Source organism: Corvus cornix, chromosome 3 (assembly GCF_000738735.6).
Source record: "Corvus cornix cornix isolate S_Up_H32 chromosome 3, ASM73873v5, whole genome shotgun sequence".
In the NCBI taxonomy this organism is placed as follows: Eukaryota; Metazoa; Chordata; class Aves; order Passeriformes; family Corvidae; genus Corvus; species Corvus cornix.
This window is the reverse complement of record NC_047056.1, coordinates 58467093-58482986: the sequence shown is the minus strand read 5'-3', so window position 1 is coordinate 58482986 and position 15894 is coordinate 58467093.

Genomic DNA, 15894 nt, shown 5'->3' with positions numbered 1-15894 from the left:
ACTTGTGAGAAATTGTTTGTGTTTTAAGAGGAGGGACAGGGAAATCAGTTCCCAGGTCAGGTCTTGCTATAGCCCTGCAGGCAGGGAGAACAAAGGCCAGCTCCAGGGCAGGAAATCTTCAAGCACTGATATTGCCGCACACTGACAGGGATGTTCAGGCCCATGTGCTCTCATAGGGTCATGGCGTGTTTGGGTATTTTCATAATGCTGGCCCCCACACAGCAGTCACAGAGAATGAGGCCACGGTTTTCTTTCAGTTCAAGGAATCACTGGACTGCCAAAGAAACCACATAACAGCTATTCCACAGATGAACTCAAGTAATGGCACAGCACTTGGGTGGCCATATTTATACTGGGCTAGCCAGGAATGTCAGGATTTCAGCATTCACGAAAAATGCACTTCTGGCACAAACTATCTCTGTCATTTCAGCTCCACTCCTCAGTCTCAAATGATCCATATTGTTAGGAGAGCTTTAGTGTTTGGAGTAGCATGTGTTTCGCCTCTCCATAGGTTTTGGGAGTAAGGAAATGAATCCTGCCCAGCCGTCCTCTTTGGTAGTTCTGCTTTCCTCTAAATAAGCAATGGCAAACATGAGATGGGAGAGAGATACATCTGAACTCATGCAATCTGTCACAGCACAGCATCTCCCAAGCACAGGCTTTTTACCCTTGGATCTGTCCCATCTCTGTCTGCACAGCCATATTTCAAGGATTTGTCACGGGTCACATCTGCCAGCAATCATGTGGAAGAAATACAGAAAACGAGCAGCATACATTAGCTCCACTCTTTTTCTCCCGCAGCACCTCCTGGGCTCTTGACAAATAGACAAGCTCCCATGCTGGAGACAACAAGCCTAATCTCCACTCCAGAGAAGCAACTGGGGAGTGACCATGAGCTTCAGCAGACATTGTCTCACAGGATCAGAAATCTGTGAACTGCACTCACTCAGATGCAGTTTAGGAGATGAGGCACAGCCTCACAGGTCCCCAGAAACATCAGCCCAGCAAGGAGACTCTGAGCACTGCAGCAAGGCCACCATGAAAATTTACTCAGAGGTGTTGCCTAGGAAAAATAGTAGTGAATGTTGGACTTGTTCAGGATTCCTGGGCATTTCTCAGGCCAGGGGAATCAGATCTGTGCTCCCTCCTACCTAAGTGCTTCGTGCTTCAGAGCCCAGGCCTCCTTGGCCGTGAAAGAGCAAATTGGCTGTACCAGTCCTCCCAGTGACTCCAACCACCCTCGGCAGTATCAGTTTAATTGCACTTGATCTATACAGATCATTTATACTCAGGCACAAAATCTGGTGTACTTTGAAAGCCTCAGATTTAATGCATGTGTGCAGTCTACCTTCAGATCAGACATCTCCTGAGAGAAACACGTTCTTTTGTACTTGGTTTCTAGACCAGGAAACCCCATGTAGGAATATAGATGCCCTGACTATGGTTAAAATGGACAACTAAATAACTGCTGTGAATTGAAATAGGAGTGGCATCAGCCTTTCAGAATAAGAGTATTCCTGTAGATCTTTCAATCTCGATGCCCTGTCAAGTTGGACTGTTGTCCCAGACTGTTTCTTCAGAATTATTCAATTTCTCTGTACTATGGGACAAAGTAACCAAGGAAGATTTAAAAACAAAACAAAACAAAAACCACTTAACAATCTTGGTTATTGGAGTATCAAAATCAAGCACTTCAAATGAAGATTAATTTAATCTTTGTAAGTAAAGTTTTACCATGACATAATACCAGCTCCATAAAATAGTACTGATGTTCCCTGTGACAATTTAGGAGCTTTAACCACATCTGGAAAAATCTCTCACTGCAAAGGTTTCTAAAGTATTAGAGGACTTGGTAGGATCTCTTCTTTGTGAGATCAATGAACAACCAAAGACACCTGGTGTTGACACAAGCATCTTTTCTTACATGGAGGCCTAACACACAAAAACATCTCTTCAGCCAAGGCAGTGGGCCAAATGTTTAAGATGCAAGATTTGCCAGAGTGCTTAGAGCTGAAATGGAAGCAAGACCAGAGAAACATTCGATCTCTTTGCAGTAGTTTAGTGTCTCTTCTACAAGTTTTCTCTTGTTGTTGTTGTTGTTGTTGTTGTCATTTTTTGATTTGGTAAATTCAGTGCAGAAGAGAAATCTGCATGTTTTACATTGAACACTTTTCCCAAAACAAGGAACAGGAGCTTAAAGTAAGTACCAAAGCTTATTAAAAGATTCATACCAAGGTATTATTTTCTTAATAGAAAATGTTCCATAGATATGCCATGAACAGGAAATATTGAACACAAATAATATATATACAAACAAAAAACCCACAAAATCCCAGTAATGGGAAACTGTTCCCAGCTCTATTCAAGCTAGTGGTTAGTTTGCCATATGTTTCCAGGGAAATCTAGATTTCATCTGCCTCATAAGGAGTCAGATAAATTAGTCAGACAAAAGATAATTAACTAAACCTCTGGGCATGAGGAATGACAAATGAAAAAAAAGGGAAATCCGTACACAGTTTGGTGTCATGTTTACAAGTGTTATTCTGGAAATAGGACAAGAATGGGAAGGCTTGTTGGTTCAAGCCAACTGTGATCACTAAAAGCCAGTGTTAGGCTCAGCAGTAACAGTCATGAGTCAGCCACCCAGCTGATAATGGACAACACAATTTGTAATTTGTGTTGTTTACCCCTCTGAGATGCCTTCTTGCAGTCAGTAATAGTATATTTGAAGAGCTGGTAGACAGAAAATAGAGACAGAAGCACTTTGCACAAATCATAAAGTCCTTTAAAATCAATCCCCAAGAGTGTTCAATGGTTTTACACATGACCCAGCCCCTTAGGAGTCTTAACCTGTGCAGTTCAAGTTACTCCAAGAAGACCTGCACCACTAGTAATCCATGTGGTATATGAAGCTGGAAAATTTTGAAACATTTGTACTTCTGTTAAATCTGATAATATTTAGATTAAAACCCCTTTGAGGTATGGACAATCTCCTGCTGTATTTATGGAGAGCCTAGGAAAACCCGTGAGGGAGTGGAGGCAACTTCCCTGGGTCTATTCCAGTGAGAATTTCTGTTTCTATTTCTGCTGTTTCTACATCTGAAGAGGGTGACTCAATTAGACTGAAAAAAAAGCCTAGGAGCAAAATTGGTTATTCATGGGCCTTTTCCATATATAGGTAGGATACTAATATGACTTAAGTTTTATAAACCCCTCTGAGTAAAGAGGTATAAAATAGAGTGGCTGCATGGTACCAGGATTATCCACAGAAGCTGTTTCTGCATGATACTTTTTTTTCCCAAGGCCCTGTAAATTTGGGACTACGCCAGAAGTAGTTGTTGCCTCTTTGCACTGGATAGAAAGTGCCAGTGAGAACAGAAAAAGCCTAAGACCTTCTTGGGGCTGCTGCTGCTGCTCTGGTGTGAGCAGATTTCATGTTGCACTGAAGTTGTGTCCCAGGTAACTTGTTCAGTATTCAGAAAAACTTCAGCTTTCACACTTGGCCACCCTGGTTTGGTACTGTGAAAGTGGGTTGCTGCTCCTGGTTAAAGAGAGTGGAAAGAGTGGGTGTAATCCAGGCTTACAAATTCCCCCATGCCTGCTGCTCATGTCTCCTGAAGAAAGCCTTGCTCAAGAGGTGCAGCAGTTATTTGCAGCTCCAGATAAATGGGAGCTCAGGGTATGCTAAGGAGCAGGCAGGGCTTCTTAGCCCTCATTGTTTCAGTTAATACAGAGGGCTCCAAGAATTATTCCAATAAATCCAAATGCTTGCAAGCTCTTTTCACCCTAGTACCTCCTCCTTGAGAGCATGTCTTCTTCTGTGCCAGCAGTATGGAAATACACTTTTTGAAGTCACATCTGTTGTTCTGATGATTTCATAATTGTCACAGAAGTGGTAATCCCCTCTCTTACAGATGATGAACCATCTGAGTGACACTGTACTATTGGGAGGATTACAACATTCAAGTTTGTAAGCCTCAGATTTTCTAAAACCCTTCAGTTTTACCTATGCCCCCCTCTATCTATTTCAGATGACAGTGTTTTTAAGTTTGGCTGGATGAATTACTGAGATGGGACTCATGTACAGTTGCAGTATCCAATGATGAGATTTTCTGCAGCCCTGTCTATTTGTCTCCTGTTCTGGTTTTCGTGAGGTACATTACACTACAGAGACTGTAGAGCCAGTGGGACTTAAAAGGTGCATGCAATCGTTTGGATATTATTTGCATGTACATGTGTATGCAATTGGTTAGATCCATGCCCCCAGAAATAGGCACTGTCATGGCAGTTAGAGGGGAGGCAAGACTTCCAGTGGTGGAGTTAGTACCCATCCTTTTCTCACCTGATCTGAATTGTCCTAGAAAAATCAGGAAAATTCCTTTGCACCGAGGTATTTTTCTGATAACTACAGAAATTTTACTCATCAATATATGCATCCAGTCAATGGAAGACATTTGCTCCTGGATGGATGCAGCTGCCAGAAACAAACAATGACACATGAAGCTCCAAGAGAAGACTTTTAATTCTAACAGAACATGGCCAGGAAATATCAATCAATTCATAGAGTAACTGATCATTTTCACCCTTAAAAACTCAAACTAACAGCTGTGCACTGTCTCTTCTTCCAGAAATGACTCCAGATCCCTTTTAACCTGGTGTACAATATTCACTTCTATTGTAGATTTTGGCAGTTTGCTTCATACTTTTAATTATACCCTCTGAGCAATGAAAGTCATCCTGAATAGTTTGCAGCCTGTGCCTCATCTGCAAGCTGTAACCTCTTTCTTTGGAATTAGCAACAAGTCACACAAACTTTTATTTGAAACAACCCATTCCTTTTCTGGTGTATACCGGACTGTATTTCCTGCAAATTCCTATCCATTCCAGCTGCAGTAGAACTTGTCTCCATTCATTTGAACTCAGTGCAGACATTTACTCTACAGATCCTACGTTTTTAAAGCCTGAAGAAGCAATTGCATTGTCTAGCCTAACTTTCTGTAAAATTAAGGTGTTAAAATTTAATTTAGCTCTTTGCAATTTGAGGCCTAATACACTGCACTGACTAGAATGCATATTCTTCTATTTTCACTAGAAGTTAATATGAAATACAGTTATGATTGCATTCCCCAGCTTCCGTATTCCTTATACAGGCCTGTAAATGACTCCACAAGGCATTGAAGAATCACATCAAAACAGTCAAATTGTTGCAATCTTTCCTGACCAGTTTTCATGTATCCCTAGAGGATCACAACAACCTATTGCAATGCTACAGTCTGGGACGGAGTGGTCAGGAAGCTGCTTGGCAGAAAGGGACCTGGGGGTGTTGGTCAACACGTGGCTCATTGGTGTGCTGAGGTGGCCAAGAAGGCTAGTGCCATCTTGGCCTGTATCAGAAGAGTGTGGCCAGCAGGACCAGGGCAGGGACGGTCCCCCTGTACTCGGCACTGATGAGGCCACACCTCGAGTGCTGTGCCCAGTTCTGAGCCCCTCACTACAAGACATGGAGGTGCTGGAGGGTGTCCAGAGAAAGGCAACAGAGCTGGGGAAGGGTCTGGAGCACAAGTCTTACAAGGAGTGGCTGAGGCGGCTGGAGTGTTTAGCTTAGATAAAGGAGGCTCTGGGAAGATCATATTGTTCTCTACAATTGCTGGACAGGAGGTAGTAGTGATGTGGGGGTGCCTTGGGGTGACCTCAGGTCTGTTCTCCCAAGTAATGATCTACAGGACAAGAAGAAACGGCCTCAAGTTGCACCAAGGAAGGTTTAGATCAGATACAATGAAAAATTCCTTCACTGAAAGCATTGGAACAGGCTGCCCAGGGAAGTGGTTGAGTCACCAGCCTCGAAGGTATTTAAGAGACTTGCAGATGTGGCAGTTCGGGACATGGTTTAGTGATGGGCTTGGCAGTGCTGTGTAAACAGATGGGCTTGATGATCTTAAAGGTCTTTTCCAACCTAAATGATTCTATGTTTCTGTGATTCTATACATAATGTTTTCATTTTCTCTTGTTTCAGGTTTCAGTACAGTTTTACTGCACTCTGTATGTACTCTCTGAAATAGAAAATTAAATAGATTAATGAGAAATCATATTATCATACTGTTTGTTTATGGAGTTTGGAAGGGTTCTTGCTAAATCTATTTTTAATAAAAAAATATTGTAGATGGAGTTTATTTTTCTGATTGTTTGGTTATTATTGCTCTTTATTGATGAAAATACTCAGCTTCAGATGGCAGAAAGTATATTAGAAGATTCATCTATTGGGAGCGAAAAAAAATTTAAAATGGTCCCAAAAATATATATATATTGGAGTTGCTTTTGGAGAGGAGTTTGATATCTTTCATCTGAGACCTTGCACTGTGGACAGCATCTGCGAGGGTGGCAGCCTCAGATTCTTGGACTGACATTACAGACCTCATGAGAAATTTCAGATTGGCTTTTGAAAAGCTACCTCACTGTGAGATATCTTCTCCTAAAAAGCAGAGACAGTTTATTTTGAAGACAGAATAGAAATACAAGAACAATCACTCCCTGTCCTGTATTTAGATCACAGTTCTCAAGTATCTGCCCTGAGTGTGAGAAATGAGGTAAACAGTCAAAAGCAGGTTCTTGTAGAATTTGGTATTTTGCAATACTTGTTGTAGAATTAGAACACAAAATATTCTTCATCATCCTCTATCTCCCACTCCTGCGTTTTATTTCCTACTTTGCCTAAAACTTGAATGCTTAGATATCAGTTAAATTTTAAGTTTGATTTTAGAAGCTGCTTCCATTTCGTATCATTTTCAATGCTTGAGAAAGTTGTCCCAACAAGTTGGAACTTTGGAGATTATCTCCTGCACAATTTAATAGACAAAACCGTGGCACAAAAAAAAAAATTGCTTAAATCTGCAAGAGAAGGAAATACACCATTCCAGCTGAGGGACCCAGAGGGCTCATTGTTGTGATCAAACGGGTGAATTGCACAAGTTATTTCCATATCTGAAAGTTGAGCTTGCCCTAATTTATTTAGGAACTTGGAGTGAGTAGGCAGCACTTTGGTATTAATTGAGGCATAACAATCTTTACAACTGTCTATCCAAAGCCACAGAAATCTGATGTAGGAGTGGCTTAGTCATGCAGTATTAGAACATTTTTTTCCCTGAAGAAAGTATCAAACACAATATAATCTGTCATAAAGATTCTTTAGAAAGACCATTTGCAATGCTGTTGTTTTTCTTCTTTCCCATATTGATATGAACTCCCCCAAATTATTATGTGATTAAAAGAGAAATGTAAAGAATCATAGAGTATTAAATCATTACAGACTGACTCTTGCCCTCTATCCTACTTGTTGTAAGCTCTGTTATGCAATTGAGTGTAGTGACATAAATAGGATATAGGCCCTCTTTATCTTTTTGGAAGAAGTTATAGTGTATTTAAAAGATTTTTGGTATGTGCGTCACTTTATCTTCATTATAAAAACAACTTGGATGTGGGCTCTGGGGGAATTTATAGTTTCTCCATGACACAATTAAATTACAAATGTCTCATTAGAGACTGCCAGTGTACCTCAGATAACGACTCTAAAGTATTCATCTTAAAGCTCATTTCCAGATTGTTTTTCTTTTGAACTTGTTGTACTTTAGGATTGTACTAACTTTTATGAATATGTTTTTAAGGGGCACTGTACTTTAGGGCATGCCATAAATATTGGTGTGCTTGGAAGAAAAGAGTCCAGAGAGCAGAATAAGGGTAGAGGCTGCAAAAGGGAAACATAAAATCAATCAAAGTAGCTAAGCTCAGTCATGAAAACTTTTGTCAAGCACATGATCAAGAAAAAGTAGTCTCGAATACATAGATACTTTACCCACTGCAAACTGTGGTTAAATCACAATTTCAGATGATGAAACAAGTAGAACAAGAGAATATATTTGCTGTGAATCACTTCACAAATAAAAGTTCAACACCAGTTGTTTCCAATACTGACAAAGTCTTAAAAAGTACCCCCTCAGTGAATGTTTCCTTATATTTTGGCTTTTTGCTTTTGGCATCAATAATACACTTGATTACTGAAAAAGTAAATATTAATGGATTGGAAGTTAACTCTTTTCTCCAAACTCCAACATTATGTAATGAATCTAAACATCTAACTGAATAGACTTAGATTACTTGTTGTTTTGGGGGTTTTTTTCCTAGCTCTTAGAAAATACCACAAAGCTGCATTATTCTGTCTTTCATGTATGCCAGGAAATGGATAAATCAGATCAATGCATCCTTTGTATGAAAGCTCAAGAAAAAAATTTCTGATCCTCTTCATATAAAACATCCTTTTTACAAAAACTGAGGCTTTGTTTGCAAAGAATGAACTACTGTTTAACATTAAGTAGAGGTAACCTACTTATATTTAATTGTCTTTAATGACTGCACTGGTGAGGGAAGACGCCTACTGTCCTAAGCTGCTTTCCCTTCGTGTGTCTATCTGAAGAGAACATAGCATATCATTTGTGCAGAAAGGAAGAAAGTAGTTCTAGGTTCTCTAGAGTGGAAGAGGTTCTTTATGTCTTAATGCCTCTGTTCCCTTCCTCCTGACATCAAATAATTGAGCCCAGAGCAGTATATTTCTATTAACTCCCGGAAAGAAAACCCAGCAGTCAGCAAGCATACCAAAGAACCTTCTCTCTCACTTCAAACAAGTGATGCCTCTATTTTTGTAATGGTCTCATGAGCTACAAACAGAAGAGTGTCTGGCTCTTCTGCTTCTATATTTCTCCCTTAAACTGCATTATACCATTCCCACTTGCCACTCTGGAAAAATTTGTTGTAGCGCAATCTATGTCATCAATCATTTCTTGAAACAGTGATAAATGAATGTGCGGAACACTATGTGTTAAAAAAACCTGCCAGGCCCATACAGCTGTTAGGGTTATGATGTATTAATTTTGCTTGAAATTTTCCATGGCTTCATACACTGTTCAGAATTCATGGGCTGCAAATTTTAGCAAAATTTCCAAGTGTTAACTCAGGTATCAGTTATTTTCTGAAGCAGAATAGTGTGAAAGGACAGGCACCGCTTTTTGCAGCAGTTTATGACCTCTGTTTTCCATCCATCCTTTTTGTTTCCGGGAACACGATAGGACACAAATGTTCAACCAATGTGCTAGGAAAGAGCATCAACACTTTTAAACTTACTCAGAGGGTATAGATATGAAAATAGAAAGTCAAAATACAAATATGTGAGTGTAGGGAAATGATTCAAGAATACGTAATACACAGCACTGTGTTATCCAGTAACTTATAATTTCTGGTGCACTCTAGCCCACGTGGCTGTGGAGAAGAGCTGATACATACAACTAATTAAATCTCAGAAATCAGCAGGCAAACAGAAGGAAATAAAGGTACTCCAGTGTCACAGCTATTTGTGAGCCTGACATATGAGTGCTGGAAGCCAGCAATACTGTACTGCTATCTCATAACCAAAAGATAGCTTTTGCTCCCCTCCCCTACATTTGCTAATTCCAAGAGAGGTTGCATGTGCTATATCAGATTGTGGCTAGTAGTGACAAGAATGATATAGCAGTAGGCTTTATTAAGGAAGTTAGGAATGTTTAAAAGTGCTAAGTAGGCCAAAAATGCATTTAAAATATTCCAAAGGCAGGCTAAGAGAAACGGCTTTTTGGATGCTTCAGAGCAGATACTCCAGAGACCTCAGTATTTAACAGCTCCTTAGGCACTTAAAGCAAGGCTGGGATTTGCAGAGCACTAAGCTCCACAGCCTGATCATAGGATTAGGAGCCCTGCCCAGCTAGAAGCAGGATTTTCATTTTTCAGCCCTAGATTTCTTTGCAAGTCCAATACTGAAATCTCAGGGAAATATTTTCCAATTATTTGTTTTATTAAGAAAATTAAACAACCCCCCTGTGTTTCCTGAAAGTCTGGCAGGACTCACACTGTAATTGTAGACAGATAATGTCCCTGCAGGTCAGTTCTTGCACTGTAAAGTAAAACTATACGAGGTGATAGTTACCTGTACTACGTGGCAGTAGTATGGCAGTATGATTACATATTGTAATATTGTATTTAAATATTCAGACAAAAGCAACAGTCTTTCCTTTACATTTAAGTTAAGGAAAGATTTATACAGCTATAAGTGAAACCATTCTTCTGGAATAAATATGATTCTAAAGTTTAGAAATCCTCAGGCTATTCTCTAAACAAAGATGTGGGAAACTATTACTGTTTATATTAAATATTCCCATGTGGCTCTTTTGGTCCTTGTGGAATATGAATGGCAATCTCTTGTAAAATCCCTACTGCAGCTGTCAACACTTTTTAAATGAGGCATCCCAGATACAGAGAGGAGTGGAGCATGTATGTGGGTGGGACATACCTGTTTCCTTAGGAATCCCTCACCTCTCTGGTGGCAGATAGGTTTTCTGAGGCAACACAGATATCAGAGCAAAGTCACTAAAGTGATTTTTCATAGGGAGGAGATGATAACGCTTCCTTATTACCAGCTTTTTGAAACAGGAGAACTACTCCTGATTTAGAGAGGAAACTTGAGACTAAAAGGTTTGCCCTGTATGACAGAGTGACTCTTCATTCTCACAAGCCCCATCTTCTATAGTCAGCACACACACTTACCAGCTTCACCTTGAACCTTCCCATTTTATCTGCTGCCTTAATGTAAACCTGACCCAGAAGCCACCTTCCTCTTTGAAGCCTAAATTAATTCCTGGACTGTTTATAACTATTTCTGCGTGTGACAAAATTTTCCTCTGTGTAAACTTCTCCTCTTCCTAATATTTCTCCTTCTCTTCCTTCTTAGTGTATTTGTGGAAAGTAACCTTGTCCTCCCTTAGGTTTCACTGTGTTTCTGACCTATGCCAAGCTCTTCTGGTCTCCTAAGGTAGGATTCCCAGTGGGCCCTTTGCTAGGGTTGTTCAATGAGCTCTTAATCACTCCATGAGCTCTTCTCTGCTCTTACTCCCTGCATGTGGGTCTGGTCACAGACAGTAAAAAAAAAAGATAGGTTCGAAGTATACCAGAGGATCTACTCACACTACCTTGGAGAAGGCCAGTCCCTACCAGAAACTGATAAACTACAAGTTTGCCTTCTCATGGTCAAGAATTCTTTACAATTTCCACAGTATATTTTCATTCTTCTATTATTTCCAGATGATGAGATCTGACTTTATCGTTTATAGCACTTATACAATTAAGTGAGAGGTGGATCAGGGCCAGGTTGTTTGCCAAAAAACAAGTAAAACTCAAACACTTCATGTCACTGTTTATTTTCACACTCCTCTTGAAGAAATATCCAGATCAGCTACACAAAGCTTTGACTTCAGCATGCCTTGTATAAGACTTATGCTTAGACTATCTTGTTAACACCTTTTTGGATGATTTTTCCAGATATATTTGTAGCCCAAAGTACACTTACTGGTGAGAATTAAAATAAAAATCAAGATTAAAAGTTTTCTGTTGCTTCTATATAGAGAAAAATAAAGCACTAGTTACACAGTGCATATCTGACATTATTATTTTACATCTACACAAAGAGGTGTTCTTATTTTATAGGAAATGTTGTTCCTTGTAAATCAATGACAAAATTCTGAATGAGTTCAGTGGACTAGGATTCCTTCCAGAGTCTAGTTTACTACTTCACTGCATGAGTTGTATGCCAGGGTAGCTTTGCTGAAATCACTGGAATTCCCTCAGCGTGAAAGCAGTGAAATCAGAAAAAAATCTGAGTACAGAGAATGACAATAATTTTTACTGGAATTAAAGGATTACAATTGAGGGATAACATTTTTGGTAAACATCAACTAACTGAGATGTTCTCAACTGGCTCATTAGACAGTAGCTTATTGCTAAAAAAGCCAAATATAAATACATTTCATATATTCATCCCATTTTATAAAACTGGAATATTGCATAGACAAAACAGGGGAACTGAAAGACTTACATCACTGCTAAATGACTTTCTCTTTAAAAAGTGTTCCACGTGTTTTAGACCAAGAGCCAAATTTTGCCCCTTGATATACACATATAAATTCCATCAAGTAGCTGGAACTGCATATTTGTGCTTGTGGGAATGATTTGGCAGTGTATAGGCAATTCTCGGAGCATTGACTGTGAGGGCTGCCCAAGAATTCACCAGTAAAAATGCATTTTTGTTTTATTTTGCTGTCAAAAACTGTTGATTTGTCAAAAATAAACATTTCTGCACAAATATATATAGCCTGTTTTACAATGAGCACATTTGTGGTCAAGGAAAAAGAGAAAGCTTATATCCACAGCACAGCCAACAAGCACTTATGCCAAATTGAGAGCTAATGTCCATATATAAGCTTTCCCAGACATACTCCCTTCTCTTCCAGTCCATGATGAATCCTTTGACCAGAACAAGTTGTCATCAGTCTTCCTCACTGGAGCTATTTCACACAGCTTTATAAAATCAATATTAATTGGACAAAGAGTCTGCCTAATCACCACTTCCCCATCTCATATCTTTGTGCTCCTGTTATTAAGAACAACTGCCTGAACTCTTCCTCCCTTCCAGGGGATTCTTCTCTTAACAGATACTTGTCCTTAATTGAACAAGGCATTGGCATATCTAATATCTGCCACAAAAGGAGAAGTCAGAAAACTTCTGACTCATCAGAAATGGTCATGAGATGAAATGTTTGTTTTCCTGTAAATTCCCCTCACCCCCTTAAAAATACTAGCAAAATAGTACTTGATTTTTGTTTTACTTTGAAAATGTATATATTTGTCTATATAAATAGAAATATATTTGCTTCCCACCTCTAGTATTTCAGAAATGAAATGAATACTTCACTGCGCTCTCAGCTTTCTAGGTGCTTGGGGATACAAACCAAGTGACAGACGTTTTACGTTCATAAGTGTAAGACCAACGGCAGGAGAGACACCATGCCTTTGCTGTGCTATTTGCCAAAGCAGCTAACACCATAGGTGGGGGGACAAGTTGGGAAGAGAGGAATTTAACGCTAATAGTGCATTTTATGGATGGCTTATCTGGCTGACCTTTGGAAGGCAGAGTGATGTATTAAAACACAACTTGTCAGGAGTGCAGCCAGTATGTTAGGATCTAAATCCATCCTGACGTCAGGGAGTGAGGCTAAAACAACGCCTGCATGCCAGTCCGGGTTAGTCCTTTCTGTAGGACTTTTCCATTGTGTGAGCCCCAGGGTGGTGATTTCATGCTCCCACAGATGGGAACCTCCTCAAGGGAAGTGTAGCAGACGTTACAAGATATGAATATCATTGCATATTGCAACACTTTTTTTGTGTGACAACTGCTGGTGCAATCAAATATGCCTCCCATTTCCCAGTTCTGGCAGCTCAGAAAGGAAGTCTCAGGCCCTGTGAGCTGCTTTTACTGCCTGCCAAACACAGGGGACAGGACTTACAAGATGAACAAATTTAGTGCTAGTTCTTTGCACAGGCTGAATTTCCCTCCATGACATTAAAAGTAGCAATAGCGACTTTTAGCCATTATTAACCTTTTTAGTTACCACTCCTTAACAGTTTTTAAACAAATCCTTACTGCTTGTAAATGAAGTTCAAATTAAACATTTTTCCCTCTCTATACTTCTTGCTCTGGAATGATGAAAACACTTTTTTGTACTTTGAATTTCCTTTCTTTCTTTCTTTCTCTTTCTCTCTTTTTCTCTCTTTCTTTCGTTCTTTCTCTCTTTCTTTCTTTCTTTCTTTCTTTCTCTCTCTCTCTCTCTCTTCCTTTCTGCATTTCTTCCGTTTTAACAATCTCACTTCTAACCAAAGTCCAAAGCTTGTAGGGAAATGCTTTCCCTTCAGCTGGGCCTCTTCCTATCTTATCAAATAATATTAGTTTGCACTCCATTGATACCACATAGAGCCTTAGAAATTCTCATAGCTTTTAACCTGTCATGCAGATTAAGACCTCATTAAATTTCTACTACCTTCAGCATGATTGTGTTACCTAATGCTAAAGATTTTGGGGCAACATAATGAGTACTGATACAGAATGAAAGAAGAGGGATCTTTCATCATGTGGCATCATTTGCTAGAAAGAGAATTTACTGTCTGGTAAATTCAGTTCAGTCTAGTCTGTGTTTCTGCATGTGTTCTGTCTGGACAAAGTATGCCTTGCATTTCCCCTCACAAACATTGCATGACCTGTGCTTCTGAGTTTGAGTGAACATGTCCATGTTCATAGGTAAAACATGGGTATTTGAGAATTAATAAAGTGTGTGTGTGCATGTACATATGCAGATATACATACACATGCACCTTATAAATAGGTACCAGATGAGTGAGCATACATAGGGACAGGAATAACATTCACCTACATTTTTTTCTGGCTCTTCTCACGTGTTCACAAAAAAAAAAAAACTGTTCAGAGAGAAATAACTGAAATCAAAAAGGGGAATAGACTCTTCTCCTGCTTCAGTGTTTGCAGCATAATAGCAGCTATAGGTGACTGTTTCCAGACTGGACATTTTGGTGGGAGCACTGCATACACAGTGCAAAAGACAAGCCCCCCACAGAAACTTTATAGCTGATGCAGGTTAAACAAGATAAAATACTGTTATTCCAGTTTTATTAGTAAGAATCAGAAATACCAAACGCCTTATTCTCAGTCTCATAGGAAAACAGCTACAAACTCCTGTCACAGCTAATGCCTCTGCTACTAGTTCTGTCTTTGAAGTCTGCTGTCCTGGCAATGTTTGTAGTCCTCTTTCAGACACAGACACAGTCCCCTTTCACAGATAGAGAAAATCCTGAGAAGAAGAGAAAAAAAGAGGACTCAGACTTACAGCATACATCCCTCAAGAACATGAGCATCTCACAACAGTTTTGTGTTTGTTCTGATAACAAGAGCCCCTTAACTGGGATGTAAGGCACGGCTGACATAGAGATGTACAGCAGAGGCAGAGACTATGGGCAGGAGCAGCCCATGGCAGTTGAGGAAATGCAGAAGTTAAATGCAAGTTTTCCTCAGGTTTGACCTGGAGCTCTAGCAATTGGTTCACCCTTTCTCACTGGGTGCTTAGCTAATTATCTAGGAATCCTTATCAGGGCATTACAAGACCTCCCTACAGGACAGCATCAATTAACCACCACTTCGATGAATTTTTCCATGTGTTTTCTTTCACCTTTAAAATTACTTTTTCTGTTCCAAAGTATTAGGCCACATAATAACATAACATAATTTTTCTCTTGAACATATACCTTGTTGGGTTGACAGACTTTTTTAGGGAGGGGAGCAATGCCAGCTTTCTCCCAGCACATGGTACAATCCCCTTGCTGGTGGAGGTGAGGGGGATTGCCCCTCTTGACCTGCCCCATCCTAGCCCCATTTCCTTCCCTGATGCCTGCCTGCCCAACACCAGCAGCCCTTGGACTGGGCTGGCCGAGACTCTCCCTCCGCCAAGCCCAGATAGCCACTCAAAAGTCTTCCCTGTGTCACGTCTGTTGTAAACTCCACCATGCTTTTCCTGTGTCTGCACAACATCTCAGCTCATTAGGAAGACACAAGATAGCAGAGGACCCGATAGGGAGCGTTTTGGATCCCCCCAGCCCAGTAGATCCTCCTTCCTTCCCGTACCATGCATGGGACCCTTAACTTTAACCCAGCCGTGCCTTTTGTCTGAAAGGGAGAGACTATTTATGAGGAGTCATACAAAATAAACACAGAGAGTTCACCATAAAATATGACAACCACTTTAAATAATGTTGACTTAATTAAACTTTAAACTTTATTTATATATTTTATGGCCGTAGTGTGAGCTCTTCTCGGATGTTTACTTCAGTGAAAAATCCATCATGTGAGGGCCTTGAAAGGAATTAATCCCCTTACCCCTGGCACAGAACTCAGCTCCAACAATTCAGATCTAAATATTTAGTGAT